Source organism: Schistocerca cancellata, chromosome 3 (genome assembly GCF_023864275.1).
Source record: "Schistocerca cancellata isolate TAMUIC-IGC-003103 chromosome 3, iqSchCanc2.1, whole genome shotgun sequence".
Lineage (NCBI taxonomy): Eukaryota > Metazoa > Arthropoda > Insecta > Orthoptera > Acrididae > Schistocerca > Schistocerca cancellata.
This window is the reverse complement of record NC_064628.1, coordinates 106,697,792-106,716,391: the sequence shown is the minus strand read 5'-3', so window position 1 is coordinate 106,716,391 and position 18,600 is coordinate 106,697,792. Positions and strand designations below refer to the sequence as shown.

The 18,600-nt window shown below is 50.5% G+C and overlaps 38 non-coding genes across 38 annotated transcripts; all 38 read right to left on the bottom strand.

Moving 5' to 3' along the window:
* Positions 1 to 10: 10 nt before the first annotated feature.
* Positions 11 to 83, bottom strand: Trnak-uuu (transfer RNA lysine (anticodon UUU)). The gene has a single exon. It is a non-coding gene; the product is annotated as a tRNA-Lys (tRNA).
* A 354-nt stretch (positions 84 to 437) lies between these two features.
* On the bottom strand, positions 438 to 519 carry Trnas-aga (transfer RNA serine (anticodon AGA)). Its single transcript has one exon. It is a non-coding gene; the product is annotated as a tRNA-Ser (tRNA).
* A 741-nt stretch (positions 520 to 1,260) lies between these two features.
* On the bottom strand, positions 1,261 to 1,342 carry Trnas-cga (transfer RNA serine (anticodon CGA)). The gene has a single exon. It is a non-coding gene; the product is annotated as a tRNA-Ser (tRNA).
* Positions 1,343 to 1,480: 138 nt separating this feature from the next.
* On the bottom strand, positions 1,481 to 1,553 carry Trnak-uuu (transfer RNA lysine (anticodon UUU)). Its single transcript has one exon. It is a non-coding gene; the product is annotated as a tRNA-Lys (tRNA).
* A 354-nt stretch (positions 1,554 to 1,907) lies between these two features.
* On the bottom strand, positions 1,908 to 1,989 carry Trnas-aga (transfer RNA serine (anticodon AGA)). The gene has a single exon. It is a non-coding gene; the product is annotated as a tRNA-Ser (tRNA).
* A 741-nt stretch (positions 1,990 to 2,730) lies between these two features.
* Positions 2,731 to 2,812, bottom strand: Trnas-cga (transfer RNA serine (anticodon CGA)). Its single transcript has one exon. It is a non-coding gene; the product is annotated as a tRNA-Ser (tRNA).
* Positions 2,813 to 2,950: 138 nt separating this feature from the next.
* Trnak-uuu (transfer RNA lysine (anticodon UUU)) lies at positions 2,951 to 3,023 on the bottom strand. The gene has a single exon. It is a non-coding gene; the product is annotated as a tRNA-Lys (tRNA).
* Positions 3,024 to 3,377: 354 nt separating this feature from the next.
* On the bottom strand, positions 3,378 to 3,459 carry Trnas-aga (transfer RNA serine (anticodon AGA)). Its single transcript has one exon. It is a non-coding gene; the product is annotated as a tRNA-Ser (tRNA).
* Positions 3,460 to 4,200: 741 nt separating this feature from the next.
* On the bottom strand, positions 4,201 to 4,282 carry Trnas-cga (transfer RNA serine (anticodon CGA)). Its single transcript has one exon. It is a non-coding gene; the product is annotated as a tRNA-Ser (tRNA).
* Positions 4,283 to 4,420: 138 nt separating this feature from the next.
* Positions 4,421 to 4,493, bottom strand: Trnak-uuu (transfer RNA lysine (anticodon UUU)). Its single transcript has one exon. It is a non-coding gene; the product is annotated as a tRNA-Lys (tRNA).
* A 354-nt stretch (positions 4,494 to 4,847) lies between these two features.
* Positions 4,848 to 4,929, bottom strand: Trnas-aga (transfer RNA serine (anticodon AGA)). Its single transcript has one exon. It is a non-coding gene; the product is annotated as a tRNA-Ser (tRNA).
* A 741-nt stretch (positions 4,930 to 5,670) lies between these two features.
* Positions 5,671 to 5,752, bottom strand: Trnas-cga (transfer RNA serine (anticodon CGA)). Its single transcript has one exon. It is a non-coding gene; the product is annotated as a tRNA-Ser (tRNA).
* A 138-nt stretch (positions 5,753 to 5,890) lies between these two features.
* On the bottom strand, positions 5,891 to 5,963 carry Trnak-uuu (transfer RNA lysine (anticodon UUU)). Its single transcript has one exon. It is a non-coding gene; the product is annotated as a tRNA-Lys (tRNA).
* Positions 5,964 to 6,317: 354 nt separating this feature from the next.
* On the bottom strand, positions 6,318 to 6,399 carry Trnas-aga (transfer RNA serine (anticodon AGA)). The gene has a single exon. It is a non-coding gene; the product is annotated as a tRNA-Ser (tRNA).
* A 741-nt stretch (positions 6,400 to 7,140) lies between these two features.
* On the bottom strand, positions 7,141 to 7,222 carry Trnas-cga (transfer RNA serine (anticodon CGA)). The gene has a single exon. It is a non-coding gene; the product is annotated as a tRNA-Ser (tRNA).
* Positions 7,223 to 7,360: 138 nt separating this feature from the next.
* Positions 7,361 to 7,433, bottom strand: Trnak-uuu (transfer RNA lysine (anticodon UUU)). The gene has a single exon. It is a non-coding gene; the product is annotated as a tRNA-Lys (tRNA).
* A 354-nt stretch (positions 7,434 to 7,787) lies between these two features.
* On the bottom strand, positions 7,788 to 7,869 carry Trnas-aga (transfer RNA serine (anticodon AGA)). Its single transcript has one exon. It is a non-coding gene; the product is annotated as a tRNA-Ser (tRNA).
* A 741-nt stretch (positions 7,870 to 8,610) lies between these two features.
* Positions 8,611 to 8,692, bottom strand: Trnas-cga (transfer RNA serine (anticodon CGA)). The gene has a single exon. It is a non-coding gene; the product is annotated as a tRNA-Ser (tRNA).
* A 138-nt stretch (positions 8,693 to 8,830) lies between these two features.
* Positions 8,831 to 8,903, bottom strand: Trnak-uuu (transfer RNA lysine (anticodon UUU)). Its single transcript has one exon. It is a non-coding gene; the product is annotated as a tRNA-Lys (tRNA).
* A 354-nt stretch (positions 8,904 to 9,257) lies between these two features.
* Trnas-aga (transfer RNA serine (anticodon AGA)) lies at positions 9,258 to 9,339 on the bottom strand. Its single transcript has one exon. It is a non-coding gene; the product is annotated as a tRNA-Ser (tRNA).
* Positions 9,340 to 10,080: 741 nt separating this feature from the next.
* On the bottom strand, positions 10,081 to 10,162 carry Trnas-cga (transfer RNA serine (anticodon CGA)). Its single transcript has one exon. It is a non-coding gene; the product is annotated as a tRNA-Ser (tRNA).
* Positions 10,163 to 10,300: 138 nt separating this feature from the next.
* Trnak-uuu (transfer RNA lysine (anticodon UUU)) lies at positions 10,301 to 10,373 on the bottom strand. Its single transcript has one exon. It is a non-coding gene; the product is annotated as a tRNA-Lys (tRNA).
* Positions 10,374 to 10,727: 354 nt separating this feature from the next.
* On the bottom strand, positions 10,728 to 10,809 carry Trnas-aga (transfer RNA serine (anticodon AGA)). The gene has a single exon. It is a non-coding gene; the product is annotated as a tRNA-Ser (tRNA).
* A 741-nt stretch (positions 10,810 to 11,550) lies between these two features.
* Trnas-cga (transfer RNA serine (anticodon CGA)) lies at positions 11,551 to 11,632 on the bottom strand. The gene has a single exon. It is a non-coding gene; the product is annotated as a tRNA-Ser (tRNA).
* Positions 11,633 to 11,770: 138 nt separating this feature from the next.
* Positions 11,771 to 11,843, bottom strand: Trnak-uuu (transfer RNA lysine (anticodon UUU)). The gene has a single exon. It is a non-coding gene; the product is annotated as a tRNA-Lys (tRNA).
* Positions 11,844 to 12,197: 354 nt separating this feature from the next.
* Positions 12,198 to 12,279, bottom strand: Trnas-aga (transfer RNA serine (anticodon AGA)). Its single transcript has one exon. It is a non-coding gene; the product is annotated as a tRNA-Ser (tRNA).
* A 740-nt stretch (positions 12,280 to 13,019) lies between these two features.
* On the bottom strand, positions 13,020 to 13,101 carry Trnas-cga (transfer RNA serine (anticodon CGA)). The gene has a single exon. It is a non-coding gene; the product is annotated as a tRNA-Ser (tRNA).
* Positions 13,102 to 13,239: 138 nt separating this feature from the next.
* Trnak-uuu (transfer RNA lysine (anticodon UUU)) lies at positions 13,240 to 13,312 on the bottom strand. Its single transcript has one exon. It is a non-coding gene; the product is annotated as a tRNA-Lys (tRNA).
* A 354-nt stretch (positions 13,313 to 13,666) lies between these two features.
* Trnas-aga (transfer RNA serine (anticodon AGA)) lies at positions 13,667 to 13,748 on the bottom strand. Its single transcript has one exon. It is a non-coding gene; the product is annotated as a tRNA-Ser (tRNA).
* Positions 13,749 to 14,492: 744 nt separating this feature from the next.
* Trnas-cga (transfer RNA serine (anticodon CGA)) lies at positions 14,493 to 14,574 on the bottom strand. Its single transcript has one exon. It is a non-coding gene; the product is annotated as a tRNA-Ser (tRNA).
* Positions 14,575 to 14,712: 138 nt separating this feature from the next.
* Trnak-uuu (transfer RNA lysine (anticodon UUU)) lies at positions 14,713 to 14,785 on the bottom strand. Its single transcript has one exon. It is a non-coding gene; the product is annotated as a tRNA-Lys (tRNA).
* A 354-nt stretch (positions 14,786 to 15,139) lies between these two features.
* On the bottom strand, positions 15,140 to 15,221 carry Trnas-aga (transfer RNA serine (anticodon AGA)). The gene has a single exon. It is a non-coding gene; the product is annotated as a tRNA-Ser (tRNA).
* Positions 15,222 to 15,962: 741 nt separating this feature from the next.
* Positions 15,963 to 16,044, bottom strand: Trnas-cga (transfer RNA serine (anticodon CGA)). The gene has a single exon. It is a non-coding gene; the product is annotated as a tRNA-Ser (tRNA).
* Positions 16,045 to 16,182: 138 nt separating this feature from the next.
* On the bottom strand, positions 16,183 to 16,255 carry Trnak-uuu (transfer RNA lysine (anticodon UUU)). The gene has a single exon. It is a non-coding gene; the product is annotated as a tRNA-Lys (tRNA).
* Positions 16,256 to 16,609: 354 nt separating this feature from the next.
* On the bottom strand, positions 16,610 to 16,691 carry Trnas-aga (transfer RNA serine (anticodon AGA)). Its single transcript has one exon. It is a non-coding gene; the product is annotated as a tRNA-Ser (tRNA).
* A 741-nt stretch (positions 16,692 to 17,432) lies between these two features.
* On the bottom strand, positions 17,433 to 17,514 carry Trnas-cga (transfer RNA serine (anticodon CGA)). Its single transcript has one exon. It is a non-coding gene; the product is annotated as a tRNA-Ser (tRNA).
* A 138-nt stretch (positions 17,515 to 17,652) lies between these two features.
* Trnak-uuu (transfer RNA lysine (anticodon UUU)) lies at positions 17,653 to 17,725 on the bottom strand. Its single transcript has one exon. It is a non-coding gene; the product is annotated as a tRNA-Lys (tRNA).
* A 354-nt stretch (positions 17,726 to 18,079) lies between these two features.
* Trnas-aga (transfer RNA serine (anticodon AGA)) lies at positions 18,080 to 18,161 on the bottom strand. The gene has a single exon. It is a non-coding gene; the product is annotated as a tRNA-Ser (tRNA).
* Positions 18,162 to 18,600: the final 439 nt, after the last annotated feature.

Sequence of the window (18,600 nt, the reverse complement as noted above, 5' to 3'; positions counted from 1 at the left end):
TTAAAATTTCCGCCCGAACAGGGACTTGAACCCTGGACCCTTAGGTTAAAAGCCTAATGCTCTACCGACTGAGCTATCCGGGCTCACATTACATGAGCACCCCTCCCACTACGCATACTGACACATTGCCTCATGTCCTTTACTGTTGGGTAACCGTTGCGTGGAGCTGTTACCATTTAAACGTCGTCTGACTGCTGTCTATAAACTCATTACGCTAGGCTCGTAACAGACTATCGAAGAAAGCTGACACACGATGTGAAGTCAAATTGCAGCAGTTTGTACGTCTCATATGTTACAGCAGAGGAGCTACGTGTTTTGTCGACACTCACTGGACAATTGTAAAATTCACAAGCTTCTCGAATGCAGTGTTTCCCACGTATTCGCTCATTTCACGGTTCCGTTGGAGATGTTCTTCACCTCTTGACACAAAAAAGAAACGCAGTCGGTATGACTCGAACCTACGCTCCCAGAGGGAATCTGATTTCTAGTCAGACGCCTTAACCACTCGGCCACGACTGCCGGTCGCAGAGGTGTGTCTCTACAAGTGCATCTGCTCCTTTACAAGCAATCTGATGGCAGAACGCGACATGGCCTCACTCGTTTCTGTAGTGCTTTCGTTGCCAGCACGTTAGCTGTTTAGACAGTGTATTGGTTTTCGCCTGGACGGGGGCTTGAACCCGGGACCCTTTGGTTGAAGGTCTAGCGCTCTACCGACTGAGCCGTCCGGTCCCTCGGCCGAGCGTTCTAGTACATGCTGCATGGTGTGCGAGTGATTCGCGTGTCGTAATTATTGGCTTATGGCTCCAATGGCGACTTCACCGACTTCCCACTGACGCACCGCTGACGCTAGTTTTCTGTCGTCTTAAACGACGGACATACTTGCAAGCAGCTGCGAGATCTTAAGAAAAGAAACGCTGCCCCACTGCTTTTGCCACACTCGAATGAATGGAACTGCGATTCTTAAAAAGAAATGAATGCCCGCTCTGTCCAACACTTTAGAGCACATCTGTGTACTCTCGAACACGGCGACGGCGCGACAAAAGGACGGGGGCGCGTTCGTGGGCCTGCGACTGATTTCTGCAGTACTAGCGTCCGTGCGAGGTGAACCGATAGCCACAACAGACTGCGGCCGTCGCGAAACAGTATTCTTAAACATAAATTTCCGTCTTGTTGAGAATGGTGTCACTGGTTTGGATCCGCATTCACCCACGCATGTCACATGTGTGCGAAAATTTCTGCTCGTTTTTATGCTAAATCGCACGCAGCCTGTAGGATTCGAACCTACGCTCCCAGAGGGGATGTGATTTCGAGTCCGACGCCTTAACCACTCGGCCACGACTGCCAGTATCGCAAGACCCTCCCGATACATGCAACTGCTACCGTTTAAAGCACTGCAGTGCCAGGAAACGGCGTAGCTGCATTCTTTTCCGTAGTGCTTACACCGCTACTAGACGTGCGGCTACCAAAGTATTAAAATTTCCGCCCGAACAGGGACTTGAACCCTGGACCCTTAGGTTAAAAGCCTAATGCTCTACCGACTGAGCTATCCGGGCTCACATTACATGAGCACCCCTCCCACTACGCATACTGACACATTGCCTCATGTCCTTTACTGTTGGGTAACCGTTGCGTGGAGCTGTTACCATTTAAACGTCGTCTGACTGCTGTCTATAAACTCATTACGCTAGGCTCGTAACAGACTATCGAAGAAAGCTGACACACGATGTGAAGTCAAATTGCAGCAGTTTGTACGTCTCATATGTTACAGCAGAGGAGCTACGTGTTTTGTCGACACTCACTGGACAATTGTAAAATTCACAAGCTTCTCGAATGCAGTGTTTCCCACGTATTCGCTCATTTCACGGTTCCGTTGGAGATGTTCTTCACCTCTTGACACAAAAAAGAAACGCAGTCGGTATGACTCGAACCTACACTCCCAGAGGGAATCTGGTTTCTAGTCAGACGCCTTAACCACTCGGCCACGACTGCCGGTCGCAGAGGTGTGTCTCTACAAGTGCATCTGCTCCTTTACAAGCAATCTGATGGCAGAACGCGACATGGCCTCACTCGTTTCTGTAGTGCTTTCGTTGCCAGCACGTTAGCTGTTTAGACAGTGTATTGGTTTTCGCCTGGACGGGGGCTTGAACCCGGGACCCTTTGGTTGAAGGTCTAGCGCTCTACCGACTGAGCCGTCCGGTCCCTCGGCCGAGCGTTCTAGTACATGCTGCATGGTGTGCGAGTGATTCGCGTGTCGTAATTATTGGCTTATGGCTCCAATGGCGACTTCACCGACTTCCCACTGACGCACCGCTGACGCTAGTTTTCTGTCGTCTTAAACGACGGACATACTTGCAAGCAGCTGCGAGATCTTAAGAAAAGAAACGCTGCCCCACTGCTTTTGCCGCACTCGAATGAATGGAACTGCGATTCTTAAAAAGATATGAATGCCCGCTCTGTCCAACACTTTAGAGCACATCTGTGTACTCTCGAACACGGCGACGGCGCGACAAAAGGACGGGGGCGCGTTCGTGGGCCTGCGACTGATTTCTGCAGTACTAGCGTCCGTGCGAGGTGAACCGATAGCCACAACAGACTGCGGCCGTCGCGAAACAGTATTCTTAAACATAAATTTCCGTCTTGTTGAGAATGGTGTCACTGGTTTGGATCCGCATTCACCCACGCATGTCACATGTGTGCGAAAATTTCTGCTCGTTTTTATGCAAAATCGCACGCAGCCTGTAGGATTCGAACCTACGCTCCCAGAGGGGATGTGATTTCGAGTCCGACGCCTTAACCACTCGGCCACGACTGCCAGTATCGCAAGACCCTCCCGATACATGCAACTGCTACCGTTTAAAGCACTGCAGTGCCAGGAAACGGCGTAGCTGCATTCTTTTCCGTAGTGCTTACACCGCTACTAGACGTGCGGCTACCAAAGTATTAAAATTTCCGCCCGAACAGGGACTTGAACCCTGGACCCTTAGGTTAAAAGCCTAATGCTCTACCGACTGAGCTATCCGGGCTCACATTACATGAGCACCCCTCCCACTACGCATACTGACACATTGCCTCATGTCCTTTACTGTTGGGTAACCGTTGCGTGGAGCTGTTACCATTTAAACGTCGTCTGACTGCTGTCTATAAACTCATTACGCTAGGCTCGTAACAGACTATCGAAGAAAGCTGACACACGATGTGAAGTCAAATTGCAGCAGTTTGTACGTCTCATATGTTACAGCAGAGGAGCTACGTGTTTTGTCGACACTCACTGGACAATTGTAAAATTCACAAGCTTCTCGAATGCAGTGTTTCCCACGTATTCGCTCATTTCACGGTTCCGTTGGAGATGTTCTTCACCTCTTGACACAAAAAAGAAACGCAGTCGGTATGACTCGAACCTACGCTCCCAGAGGGAATCTGATTTCTAGTCAGACGCCTTAACCACTCGGCCACGACTGCCGGTCGCAGAGGTGCGTATCTACAAGTGCATCTGCTCCTTTACAAGCAATCTGATGGCAGAACGCGACATGGCCTCACTCGTTTCTGTAGTGCTTTCGTTGCCAGCACGTTAGCTGTTTAGACAGTGTATTGGTTTTCGCCTGGACGGGGGCTTGAACCCGGGACCCTTTGGTTGAAGGTCTAGCGCTCTACCGACTGAGCCGTCCGGTCCCTCGGCCGAGCGTTCTAGTACATGCTGCATGGTGTGCGAGTGATTCGCGTGTCGTAATTATTGGCTTATGGCTACAATGGCGACTTCACCGACTTCCCACTGACGCACCGCTGACGCTAGTTTTCTGTCGTCTTAAACGACGGACATACTTGCAAGCAGCTGCGAGATCTTAAGAAAAGAAACGCTGCCCCACTGCTTTTGCCGCACTCGAATGAATGGAACTGCGATTCTTAAAAAGAAATGAATGCCCGCTCTGTCCAACACTTTAGAGCACATCTGTGTACTCTCGAACACGGCGACGGCGCGACAAAAGGACGGGGGCGCGTTCGTGGGCCTGCGACTGATTTCTGCAGTACTAGCGTCCGTGCGAGGTGAACCGATAGCCACAACAGACTGCGGCCGTCGCGAAACAGTATTCTTAAACATAAATTTCCGTCTTGTTGAGAATGGTGTCACTGGTTTGGATCCGCATTCACCCACGCATGTCACATGTGTGCGAAAATTTCTGCTCGTTTTTATGCAAAATCGCACGCAGCCTGTAGGATTCGAACCTACGCTCCCAGAGGGGATGTGATTTCGAGTCCGACGCCTTAACCACTCGGCCACGACTGCCAGTATCGCAAGACCCTCCCGATACATGCAACTGCTACCGTTTAAAGCACTGCAGTGCCAGGAAACGGCGTAGCTGCATTCTTTTTCGTAGTGCTTACACCGCTACTAGACGTGCGGCTACCAAAGTATTAAAATTTCCGCCCGAACAGGGACTTGAACCCTGGACCCTTAGGTTAAAAGCCTAATGCTCTACCGACTGAGCTATCCGGGCTCACATTACATGAGCACCCCTCCCACTACGCATACTGACACATTGCCTCATGTCCTTTACTGTTGGGTAACCGTTGCGTGGAGCTGTTACCATTTAAACGTCGTCTGACTGCTGTCTATAAACTCATTACGCTAGGCTCGTAACAGACTATCGAAGAAAGCTGACACACGATGTGAAGTCAAATTGCAGCAGTTTGTACGTCTCATATGTTACAGCAGAGGAGCTACGTGTTTTGTCGACACTCACTGGACAATTGTAAAATTCACAAGCTTCTCGAATGCAGTGTTTCCCACGTATTCGCTCATTTCACGGTTCCGTTGGAGATGTTCTTCACCTCTTGACACAAAAAAGAAACGCAGTCGGTATGACTCGAACCTACGCTCCCAGAGGGAATCTGATTTCTAGTCAGACGCCTTAACCACTCGGCCACGACTGCCGGTCGCAGAGGTGTGTCTCTACAAGTGCATCTGCTCCTTTACAAGCAATCTGATGGCAGAACGCGACATGGCCTCACTCGTTTCTGTAGTGCTTTCGTTGCCAGCACGTTAGCTGTTTAGACAGTGTATTGGTTTTCGCCTGGACGGGGGCTTGAACCCGGGACCCTTTGGTTGAAGGTCTAGCGCTCTACCGACTGAGCCGTCCGGTCCCTCGGCCGAGCGTTCTAGTACATGCTGCATGGTGTGCGAGTGATTCGCGTGTCGTAATTATTGGCTTATGGCTACAATGGCGACTTCACCGACTTCCCACTGACGCACCGCTGACGCTAGTTTTCTGTCGTCTTAAACGACGGACATACTTGCAAGCAGCTGCGAGATCTTAAGAAAAGAAACGCTGCCCCACTGCTTTTGCCGCACTCGAATGAATGGAACTGCGATTCTTAAAAAGAAATGAATGCCCGCTCTGTCCAACACTTTAGAGCACATCTGTGTACTCTCGAACACGGCGACGGCGCGACAAAAGGACGGGGGCGCGTTCGTGGGCCTGCGACTGATTTCTGCAGTACTAGCGTCCGTGCGAGGTGAACCGATAGCCACAACAGACTGCGGCCGTCGCGAAACAGTATTCTTAAACATAAATTTCCGTCTTGTTGAGAATGGTGTCACTGGTTTGGATCCGCATTCACCCACGCATGTCACATGTGTGCGAAAATTTCTGCTCGTTTTTATGCAAAATCGCACGCAGCCTGTAGGATTCGAACCTACGCTCCCAGAGGGGATGTGATTTCGAGTCCGACGCCTTAACCACTCGGCCACGACTGCCAGTATCGCAAGACCCTCCCGATACATGCAACTGCTACCGTTTAAAGCACTGCAGTGCCAGGAAACGGCGTAGCTGCATTCTTTTTCGTAGTGCTTACACCGCTACTAGACGTGCGGCTACCAAAGTATTAAAATTTCCGCCCGAACAGGGACTTGAACCCTGGACCCTTAGGTTAAAAGCCTAATGCTCTACCGACTGAGCTATCCGGGCTCACATTACATGAGCACCCCTCCCACTACGCATACTGACACATTGCCTCATGTCCTTTACTGTTGGGTAACCGTTGCGTGGAGCTGTTACCATTTAAACGTCGTCTGACTGCTGTCTATAAACTCATTACGCTAGGCTCGTAACAGACTATCGAAGAAAGCTGACACACGATGTGAAGTCAAATTGCAGCAGTTTGTACGTCTCATATGTTACAGCAGAGGAGCTACGTGTTTTGTCGACACTCACTGGACAATTGTAAAATTCACAAGCTTCTCGAATGCAGTGTTTCCCACGTATTCGCTCATTTCACGGTTCCGTTGGAGATGTTCTTCACCTCTTGACACAAAAAAGAAACGCAGTCGGTATGACTCGAACCTACGCTCCCAGAGGGAATCTGATTTCTAGTCAGACGCCTTAACCACTCGGCCACGACTGCCGGTCGCAGAGGTGTGTCTCTACAAGTGCATCTGCTCCTTTACAAGCAATCTGATGGCAGAACGCGACATGGCCTCACTCGTTTCTGTAGTGCTTTCGTTGCCAGCACGTTAGCTGTTTAGACAGTGTATTGGTTTTCGCCTGGACGGGGGCTTGAACCCGGGACCCTTTGGTTGAAGGTCTAGCGCTCTACCGACTGAGCCGTCCGGTCCCTCGGCCGAGCGTTCTAGTACATGCTGCATGGTGTGCGAGTGATTCGCGTGTCGTAATTATTGGCTTATGGCTACAATGGCGACTTCACCGACTTCCCACTGACGCACCGCTGACGCTAGTTTTCTGTCGTCTTAAACGACGGACATACTTGCAAGCAGCTGCGAGATCTTAAGAAAAGAAACGCTGCCCCACTGCTTTTGCCGCACTCGAATGAATGGAACTGCGATTCTTAAAAAGAAATGAATGCCCGCTCTGTCCAACACTTTAGAGCACATCTGTGTACTCTCGAACACGGCGACGGCGCGACAAAAGGACGGGGGCGCGTTCGTGGGCCTGCGACTGATTTCTGCAGTACTAGCGTCCGTGCGAGGTGAACCGATAGCCACAACAGACTGCGGCCGTCGCGAAACAGTATTCTTAAACATAAATTTCCGTCTTGTTGAGAATGGTGTCACTGGTTTGGATCCGCATTCACCCACGCATGTCACATGTGTGCGAAAATTTCTGCTCGTTTTTATGCAAAATCGCACGCAGCCTGTAGGATTCGAACCTACGCTCCCAGAGGGGATGTGATTTCGAGTCCGACGCCTTAACCACTCGGCCACGACTGCCAGTATCGCAAGACCCTCCCGATACATGCAACTGCTACCGTTTAAAGCACTGCAGTGCCAGGAAACGGCGTAGCTGCATTCTTTTCCGTAGTGCTTACACCGCTACTAGACGTGCGGCTACCAAAGTATTAAAATTTCCGCCCGAACAGGGACTTGAACCCTGGACCCTTAGGTTAAAAGCCTAATGCTCTACCGACTGAGCTATCCGGGCTCACATTACATGAGCACCCCTCCCACTACGCATACTGACACATTGCCTCATGTCCTTTACTGTTGGGTAACCGTTGCGTGGAGCTGTTACCATTTAAACGTCGTCTGACTGCTGTCTATAAACTCATTACGCTAGGCTCGTAACAGACTATCGAAGAAAGCTGACACACGATGTGAAGTCAAATTGCAGCAGTTTGTACGTCTCATATGTTACAGCAGAGGAGCTACGTGTTTTGTCGACACTCACTGGACAATTGTAAAATTCACAAGCTTCTCGAATGCAGTGTTTCCCACGTATTCGCTCATTTCACGGTTCCGTTGGAGATGTTCTTCACCTCTTGACACAAAAAAGAAACGCAGTCGGTATGACTCGAACCTACGCTCCCAGAGGGAATCTGATTTCTAGTCAGACGCCTTAACCACTCGGCCACGACTGCCGGTCGCAGAGGTGTGTCTCTACAAGTGCATCTGCTCCTTTACAAGCAATCTGATGGCAGAACGCGACATGGCCTCACTCGTTTCTGTAGTGCTTTCGTTGCCAGCACGTTAGCTGTTTAGACAGTGTATTGGTTTTCGCCTGGACGGGGGCTTGAACCCGGGACCCTTTGGTTGAAGGTCTAGCGCTCTACCGACTGAGCCGTCCGGTCCCTCGGCCGAGCGTTCTAGTACATGCTGCATGGTGTGCGAGTGATTCGCGTGTCGTAATTATTGGCTTATGGCTCCAATGGCGACTTCACCGACTTCCCACTGACGCACCGCTGACGCTAGTTTTCTGTCGTCTTAAACGACGGACATACTTGCAAGCAGCTGCGAGATCTTAAGAAAAGAAACGCTGCCCCACTGCTTTTGCCGCACTCGAATGAATGGAACTGCGATTCTTAAAAAGAAATGAATGCCCGCTCTGTCCAACACTTTAGAGCACATCTGTGTACTCTCGAACACGGCGACGGCGCGACAAAAGGACGGGGGCGCGTTCGTGGGCCTGCGACTGATTTCTGCAGTACTAGCGTCCGTGCGAGGTGAACCGATAGCCACAACAGACTGCGGCCGTCGCGAAACAGTATTCTTAAACATAAATTTCCGTCTTGTTGAGAATGGTGTCACTGGTTTGGATCCGCATTCACCCACGCATGTCACATGTGTGCGAAAATTTCTGCTCGTTTTTATGCAAAATCGCACGCAGCCTGTAGGATTCGAACCTACGCTCCCAGAGGGGATGTGATTTCGAGTCCGACGCCTTAACCACTCGGCCACGACTGCCAGTATCGCAAGACCCTCCCGATACATGCAACTGCTACCGTTTAAAGCACTGCAGTGCCAGGAAACGGCGTAGCTGCATTCTTTTTCGTAGTGCTTACACCGCTACTAGACGTGCGGCTACCAAAGTATTAAAATTTCCGCCCGAACAGGGACTTGAACCCTGGACCCTTAGGTTAAAAGCCTAATGCTCTACCGACTGAGCTATCCGGGCTCACATTACATGAGCACCCCTCCCACTACGCATACTGACACATTGCCTCATGTCCTTTACTGTTGGGTAACCGTTGCGTGGAGCTGTTACCATTTAAACGTCGTCTGACTGCTGTCTATAAACTCATTACGCTAGGCTCGTAACAGACTATCGAAGAAAGCTGACACACGATGTGAAGTCAAATTGCAGCAGTTTGTACGTCTCATATGTTACAGCAGAGGAGCTACGTGTTTTGTCGACACTCACTGGACAATTGTAAAATTCACAAGCTTCTCGAATGCAGTGTTTCCCACGTATTCGCTCATTTCACGGTTCCGTTGGAGATGTTCTTCACCTCTTGACACAAAAAAGAAACGCAGTCGGTATGACTCGAACCTACGCTCCCAGAGGGAATCTGATTTCTAGTCAGACGCCTTAACCACTCGGCCACGACTGCCGGTCGCAGAGGTGTGTCTCTACAAGTGCATCTGCTCCTTTACAAGCAATCTGATGGCAGAACGCGACATGGCCTCACTCGTTTCTGTAGTGCTTTCGTTGCCAGCACGTTAGCTGTTTAGACAGTGTATTGGTTTTCGCCTGGACGGGGGCTTGAACCCGGGACCCTTTGGTTGAAGGTCTAGCGCTCTACCGACTGAGCCGTCCGGTCCCTCGGCCGAGCGTTCTAGTACATGCTGCATGGTGTGCGAGTGATTCGCGTGTCGTAATTATTGGCTTATGGCTACAATGGCGACTTCACCGACTTCCCACTGACGCACCGCTGACGCTAGTTTTCTGTCGTCTTAAACGACGGACATACTTGCAAGCAGCTGCGAGATCTTAAGAAAAGAAACGCTGCCCCACTGCTTTTGCCGCACTCGAATGAATGGAACTGCGATTCTTAAAAAGAAATGAATGCCCGCTCTGTCCAACACTTTAGAGCACATCTGTGTACTCTCGAACACGGCGACGGCGCGACAAAAGGACGGGGGCGCGTTCGTGGGCCTGCGACTGATTTCTGCAGTACTAGCGTCCGTGCGAGGTGAACCGATAGCCACAACAGACTGCGGCCGTCGCGAAACAGTATTCTTAAACATAAATTTCCGTCTTGTTGAGAATGGTGTCACTGGTTTGGATCCGCATTCACCCACGCATGTCACATGTGTGCGAAAATTTCTGCTCGTTTTTATGCAAAATCGCACGCAGCCTGTAGGATTCGAACCTACGCTCCCAGAGGGGATGTGATTTCGAGTCCGACGCCTTAACCACTCGGCCACGACTGCCAGTATCGCAAGACCCTCCCGATACATGCAACTGCTACCGTTTAAAGCACTGCAGTGCCAGGAAACGGCGTAGCTGCATTCTTTTCCGTAGTGCTTACACCGCTACTAGACGTGCGGCTACCAAAGTATTAAAATTTCCGCCCGAACAGGGACTTGAACCCTGGACCCTTAGGTTAAAAGCCTAATGCTCTACCGACTGAGCTATCCGGGCTCACATTACATGAGCACCCCTCCCACTACGCATACTGACACATTGCCTCATGTCCTTTACTGTTGGGTAACCGTTGCGTGGAGCTGTTACCATTTAAACGTCGTCTGACTGCTGTCTATAAACTCATTACGCTAGGCTCGTAACAGACTATCGAAGAAAGCTGACACACGATGTGAAGTCAAATTGCAGCAGTTTGTACGTCTCATATGTTACAGCAGAGGAGCTACGTGTTTTGTCGACACTCACTGGACAATTGTAAAATTCACAAGCTTCTCGAATGCAGTGTTTCCCACGTATTCGCTCATTTCACGGTTCCGTTGGAGATGTTCTTCACCTCTTGACACAAAAAAGAAACGCAGTCGGTATGACTCGAACCTACGCTCCCAGAGGGAATCTGATTTCTAGTCAGACGCCTTAACCACTCGGCCACGACTGCCGGTCGCAGAGGTGTGTCTCTACAAGTGCATCTGCTCCTTTACAAGCAATCTGATGGCAGAACGCGACATGGCCTCACTCGTTTCTGTAGTGCTTTCGTTGCCAGCACGTTAGCTGTTTAGACAGTGTATTGGTTTTCGCCTGGACGGGGGCTTGAACCCGGGACCCTTTGGTTGAAGGTCTAGCGCTCTACCGACTGAGCCGTCCGGTCCCTCGGCCGAGCGTTCTAGTACATGCTGCATGGTGTGCGAGTGATTCGCGTGTCGTAATTATTGGCTTATGGCTACAATGGCGACTTCACCGACTTCCCACTGACGCACCGCTGACGCTAGTTTTCTGTCGTCTTAAACGACGGACATACTTGCAAGCAGCTGCGAGATCTTAAGAAAAGAAACGCTGCCCCACTGCTTTTGCCGCACTCGAATGAATGGAACTGCGATTCTTAAAAAGAAATGAATGCCCGCTCTGTCCAACACTTTAGAGCACATCTGTGTACTCTCGAACACGGCGACGGCGCGACAAAAGGACGGGGGCGCGTTCGTGGGCCTGCGACTGATTTCTGCAGTACTAGCGTCCGTGCGAGGTGAACCGATAGCCACAACAGACTGCGGCCGTCGCGAAACAGTATTCTTAAACATAAATTTCCGTCTTGTTGAGAATGGTGTCACTGGTTTGGATCCGCATTCACCCACGCATGTCACATGTGTGCGAAAATTTCTGCTCGTTTTTATGCAAAATCGCACGCAGCCTGTAGGATTCGAACCTACGCTCCCAGAGGGGATGTGATTTCGAGTCCGACGCCTTAACCACTCGGCCACGACTGCCAGTATCGCAAGACCCTCCCGATACATGCAACTGCTACCGTTTAAAGCACTGCAGTGCCAGGAAACGGCGTAGCTGCATTCTTTTTCGTAGTGCTTACACCGCTACTAGACGTGCGGCTACCAAAGTATTAAAATTTCCGCCCGAACAGGGACTTGAACCCTGGACCCTTAGGTTAAAAGCCTAATGCTCTACCGACTGAGCTATCCGGGCTCACATTACATGAGCACCCCTCCCACTACGCATACTGACACATTGCCTCATGTCCTTTACTGTTGGGTAACCGTTGCGTGGAGCTGTTACCATTTAAACGTCGTCTGACTGCTGTCTATAAACTCATTACGCTAGGCTCGTAACAGACTATCGAAGAAAGCTGACACACGATGTGAAGTCAAATTGCAGCAGTTTGTACGTCTCATATGTTACAGCAGAGGAGCTACGTGTTTTGTCGACACTCACTGGACAATTGTAAAATTCACAAGCTTCTCGAATGCAGTGTTTCCCACGTATTCGCTCATTTCACGGTTCCGTTGGAGATGTTCTTCACCTCTTGACACAAAAAAGAAACGCAGTCGGTATGACTCGAACCTACGCTCCCAGAGGGAATCTGATTTCTAGTCAGACGCCTTAACCACTCGGCCACGACTGCCGGTCGCAGAGGTGTGTCTCTACAAGTGCATCTGCTCCTTTACAAGCAATCTGATGGCAGAACGCGACATGGCCTCACTCGTTTCTGTAGTGCTTTCGTTGCCAGCACGTTAGCTGTTTAGACAGTGTATTGGTTTTCGCCTGGACGGGGGCTTGAACCCGGGACCCTTTGGTTGAAGGTCTAGCGCTCTACCGACTGAGCCGTCCGGTCCCTCGGCCGAGCGTTCTAGTACATGCTGCATGGTGTGCGAGTGATTCGCGTGTCGTAATTATTGGCTTATGGCTACAATGGCGACTTCACCGACTTCCCACTGACGCACCGCTGACGCTAGTTTTCTGTCGTCTTAAACGACGGACATACTTGCAAGCAGCTGCGAGATCTTAAGAAAAGAAACGCTGCCCCACTGCTTTTGCCGCACTCGAATGAATGGAACTGCGATTCTTAAAAAGAAATGAATGCCCGCTCTGTCCAACACTTTAGAGCACATCTGTGTACTCTCGAACACGCGACGGCGCGACAAAAGGACGGGGGCGCGTTCGTGGGCCTGCGACTGATTTCTGCAGTACTAGCGTCCGTGCGAGGTGAACCGATAGCCACAACAGACTGCGGCCGTCGCGAAACAGTATTCTTAAACATAAATTTCCGTCTTGTTGAGAATGGTGTCACTGGTTTGGATCCGCATTCACCCACGCATGTCACATGTGTGCGAAAATTTCTGCTCGTTTTTATGCAAAATCGCACGCAGCCTGTAGGATTCGAACCTACGCTCCCAGAGGGGATGTGATTTCGAGTCCGACGCCTTAACCACTCGGCCACGACTGCCAGTATCGCAAGACCCTCCCGATACATGCAACTGCTACCGTTTAAAGCACTGCAGTGCCAGGAAACGGCGTAGCTGCATTCTTTTTCGTAGTGCTTACACCGCTACTAGACGTGCGGCTACCAAAGTATTAAAATTTCCGCCCGAACAGGGACTTGAACCCTGGACCCTTAGGTTAAAAGCCTAATGCTCTACCGACTGAGCTATCCGGGCTCACATTACATGAGCACCCCTCCCACTACGCATACTGACACATTGCCTCATGTCCTTTACTGTTGGGTAACCGTTGCGTGGAGCTGTTACCATTTAAACGTCGTCTGACTGCTGTCTATAAACTCATTACGCTAGGCTCGTAACAGACTATCGAAGAAAGCTGACACACGATGTGAAGTCAAATTGCAGCAGTTTGTACGTCTCATATGTTACAGCAGAGGAGCTACGTGTTTTGTCGACACTCACTGGACAATTGTAAAATTCACAAGCTTCTCGAATGCAGTGTTTCCCACGTATTCGCTCATTTCACGGTTCCGTTGGAGATGTTCTTCACCTCTTGACACAAAAAAGAAACGCAGTCGGTATGACTCGAACCTACGCTCCCAGAGGGAATCTGATTTCTAGTCAGACGCCTTAACCACTCGGCCACGACTGCCGGTCGCAGAGGTGTGTCTCTACAAGTGCATCTGCTCCTTTACAAGCAATCTGATGGCAGAACGCGACATGGCCTCACTCGTTTCTGTAGTGCTTTCGTTGCCAGCACGTTAGCTGTTTAGACAGTGTATTGGTTTTCGCCTGGACGGGGGCTTGAACCCGGGACCCTTTGGTTGAAGGTCTAGCGCTCTACCGACTGAGCCGTCCGGTCCCTCGGCCGAGCGTTCTAGTACATGCTGCATGGTGTGCGAGTGATTCGCGTGTCGTAATTATTGGCTTATGGCTACAATGGCGACTTCACCGACTTCCCACTGACGCACCGCTGACGCTAGTTTTCTGTCGTCTTAAACGACGGACATACTTGCAAGCAGCTGCGAGATCTTAAGAAAAGAAACGCTGCCCCACTGCTTTTGCCGCACTCGAATGAATGGAACTGCGATTCTTAAAAAGAAATGAATGCCCGCTCTGTCCAACACTTTAGAGCACATCTGTGTACTCTCGAACACGGCGACGGCGCGACAAAAGGACGGGGGCGCGTTCGTGGGCCTGCGACTGATTTCTGCAGTACTAGCGTCCGTGCGAGGTGAACCGATAGCCACAACAGACTGCGGCCGTCGCGAAACAGTATTCTTAAACATAAATTTCCGTCTTGTTGAGAATGGTGTCACTGGTTTGGATCCGCATTCACCCACGCATGTCACATGTGTGCGCGAAAAATTTCTGCTCGTTTTTATGCAAAATCGCACGCAGCCTGTAGGATTCGAACCTACGCTCCCAGAGGGGATGTGATTTCGAGTCCGACGCCTTAACCACTCGGCCACGACTGCCAGTATCGCAAGACCCTCCCGATACATGCAACTGCTACCGTTTAAAGCACTGCAGTGCCAGGAAACGGCGTAGCTGCATTCTTTTCCGTAGTGCTTACACCGCTACTAGACGTGCGGCTACCAAAGTATTAAAATTTCCGCCCGAACAGGGACTTGAACCCTGGACCCTTAGGTTAAAAGCCTAATGCTCTACCGACTGAGCTATCCGGGCTCACATTACATGAGCACCCCTCCCACTACGCATACTGACACATTGCCTCATGTCCTTTACTGTTGGGTAACCGTTGCGTGGAGCTGTTACCATTTAAACGTCGTCTGACTGCTGTCTATAAACTCATTACGCTAGGCTCGTAACAGACTATCGAAGAAAGCTGACACACGATGTGAAGTCAAATTGCAGCAGTTTGTACGTCTCATATGTTACAGCAGAGGAGCTACGTGTTTTGTCGACACTCACTGGACAATTGTAAAATTCACAAGCTTCTCGAATGCAGTGTTTCCCACGTATTCGCTCATTTCACGGTTCCGTTGGAGATGTTCTTCACCTCTTGACACAAAAAAGAAACGCAGTCGGTATGACTCGAACCTACGCTCCCAGAGGGAATCTGATTTCTAGTCAGACGCCTTAACCACTCGGCCACGACTGCCGGTCGCAGAGGTGTGTCTCTACAAGTGCATCTGCTCCTTTACAAGCAATCTGATGGCAGAACGCGACATGGCCTCACTCGTTTCTGTAGTGCTTTCGTTGCCAGCACGTTAGCTGTTTAGACAGTGTATTGGTTTTCGCCTGGACGGGGGCTTGAACCCGGGACCCTTTGGTTGAAGGTCTAGCGCTCTACCGACTGAGCCGTCCGGTCCCTCGGCCGAGCGTTCTAGTACATGCTGCATGGTGTGCGAGTGATTCGCGTGTCGTAATTATTGGCTTATGGCTACAATGGCGACTTCACCGACTTCCCACTGACGCACCGCTGACGCTAGTTTTCTGTCGTCTTAAACGACGGACATACTTGCAAGCAGCTGCGAGATCTTAAGAAAAGAAACGCTGCCCCACTGCTTTTGCCGCACTCGAATGAATGGAACTGCGATTCTTAAAAAGAAATGAATGCCCGCTCTGTCCAACACTTTAGAGCACATCTGTGTACTCTCGAACACGGCGACGGCGCGACAAAAGGACGGGGGCGCGTTCGTGGGCCTGCGACTGATTTCTGCAGTACTAGCGTCCGTGCGAGGTGAACCGATAGCCACAACAGACTGCGGCCGTCGCGAAACAGTATTCTTAAACATAAATTTCCGTCTTGTTGAGAATGGTGTCACTGGTTTGGATCCGCATTCACCCACGCATGTCACATGTGTGCGAAAATTTCTGCTCGTTTTTATGCAAAATCGCACGCAGCCTGTAGGATTCGAACCTACGCTCCCAGAGGGGATGTGATTTCGAGTCCGACGCCTTAACCACTCGGCCACGACTGCCAGTATCGCAAGACCCTCCCGATACATGCAACTGCTACCGTTTAAAGCACTGCAGTGCCAGGAAACGGCGTAGCTGCATTCTTTTTCGTAGTGCTTACACCGCTACTAGACGTGCGGCTACCAAAGTATTAAAATTTCCGCCCGAACAGGGACTTGAACCCTGGACCCTTAGGTTAAAAGCCTAATGCTCTACCGACTGAGCTATCCGGGCTCACATTACATGAGCACCCCTCCCACTACGCATACTGACACATTGCCTCATGTCCTTTACTGTTGGGTAACCGTTGCGTGGAGCTGTTACCATTTAAACGTCGTCTGACTGCTGTCTATAAACTCATTACGCTAGGCTCGTAACAGACTATCGAAGAAAGCTGACACACGATGTGAAGTCAAATTGCAGCAGTTTGTACGTCTCATATGTTACAGCAGAGGAGCTACGTGTTTTGTCGACACTCACTGGACAATTGTAAAATTCACAAGCTTCTCGAATGCAGTGTTTCCCACGTATTCGCTCATTTCACGGTTCCGTTGGAGATGTTCTTCACCTCTTGACACAAAAAAGAAACGCAGTCGGTATGACTCGAACCTACGCTCCCAGAGGGAATCTGATTTCTAGTCAGACGCCTTAACCACTCGGCCACGACTGCCGGTCGCAGAGGTGTGTCTCTACAAGTGCATCTGCTCCTTTACAAGCAATCTGATGGCAGAACGCGACATGGCCTCACTCGTTTCTGTAGTGCTTTCGTTGCCAGCACGTTAGCTGTTTAGACAGTGTATTGGTTTTCGCCTGGACGGGGGCTTGAACCCGGGACCCTTTGGTTGAAGGTCTAGCGCTCTACCGACTGAGCCGTCCGGTCCCTCGGCCGAGCGTTCTAGTACATGCTGCATGGTGTGCGAGTGATTCGCGTGTCGTAATTATTGGCTTATGGCTACAATGGCGACTTCACCGACTTCCCACTGACGCACCGCTGACGCTAGTTTTCTGTCGTCTTAAACGACGGACATACTTGCAAGCAGCTGCGAGATCTTAAGAAAAGAAACGCTGCCCCACTGCTTTTGCCGCACTCGAATGAATGGAACTGCGATTCTTAAAAAGAAATGAATGCCCGCTCTGTCCAACACTTTAGAGCACATCTGTGTACTCTCGAACACGGCGACGGCGCGACAAAAGGACGGGGGCGCGTTCGTGGGCCTGCGACTGATTTCTGCAGTACTAGCGTCCGTGCGAGGTGAACCGATAGCCACAACAGACTGCGGCCGTCGCGAAACAGTATTCTTAAACATAAATTTCCGTCTTGTTGAGAATGGTGTCACTGGTTTGGATCCGCATTCACCCACGCATGTCACATGTGTGCGAAAATTTCTGCTCGTTTTTATGCAAAATCGCACGCAGCCTGTAGGATTCGAACCTACGCTCCCAGAGGGGATGTGATTTCGAGTCCGACGCCTTAACCACTCGGCCACGACTGCCAGTATCGCAAGACCCTCCCGATACATGCAACTGCTACCGTTTAAAGCACTGCAGTGCCAGGAAACGGCGTAGCTGCATTCTTTTTCGTAGTGCTTACACCGCTACTAGACGTGCGGCTACCAAAGTATTAAAATTTCCGCCCGAACAGGGACTTGAACCCTGGACCCTTAGGTTAAAAGCCTAATGCTCTACCGACTGAGCTATCCGGGCTCACATTACATGAGCACCCCTCCCACTACGCATACTGACACATTGCCTCATGTCCTTTACTGTTGGGTAACCGTTGCGTGGAGCTGTTACCATTTAAACGTCGTCTGACTGCTGTCTATAAACTCATTACGCTAGGCTCGTAACAGACTATCGAAGAAAGCTGACACACGATGTGAAGTCAAATTGCAGCAGTTTGTACGTCTCATATGTTACAGCAGAGGAGCTACGTGTTTTGTCGACACTCACTGGACAATTGTAAAATTCACAAGCTTCTCGAATGCAGTGTTTCCCACGTATTCGCTCATTTCACGGTTCCGTTGGAGATGTTCTTCACCTCTTGACACAAAAAAGAAACGCAGTCGGTATGACTCGAACCTACGCTCCCAGAGGGAATCTGATTTCTAGTCAGACGCCTTAACCACTCGGCCACGACTGCCGGTCGCAGAGGTGTGTCTCTACAAGTGCATCTGCTCCTTTACAAGCAATCTGATGCAGAACGCGACATGGCCTCACTCGTTTCTGTAGTGCTTTCGTTGCCAGCACGTTAGCTGTTTAGACAGTGTATTGGTTTTCGCCTGGACGGGGGCTTGAACCCGGGACCCTTTGGTTGAAGGTCTAGCGCTCTACCGACTGAGCCGTCCGGTCCCTCGGCCGAGCGTTCTAGTACATGCTGCATGGTGTGCGAGTGATTCGCGTGTCGTAATTATTGGCTTATGGCTACAATGGCGACTTCACCGACTTCCCACTGACGCACCGCTGACGCTAGTTTTCTGTCGTCTTAAACGACGGACATACTTGCAAGCAGCTGCGAGATCTTAAGAAAAGAAACGCTGCCCCACTGCTTTTGCCGCACTCGAATGAATGGAACTGCGATT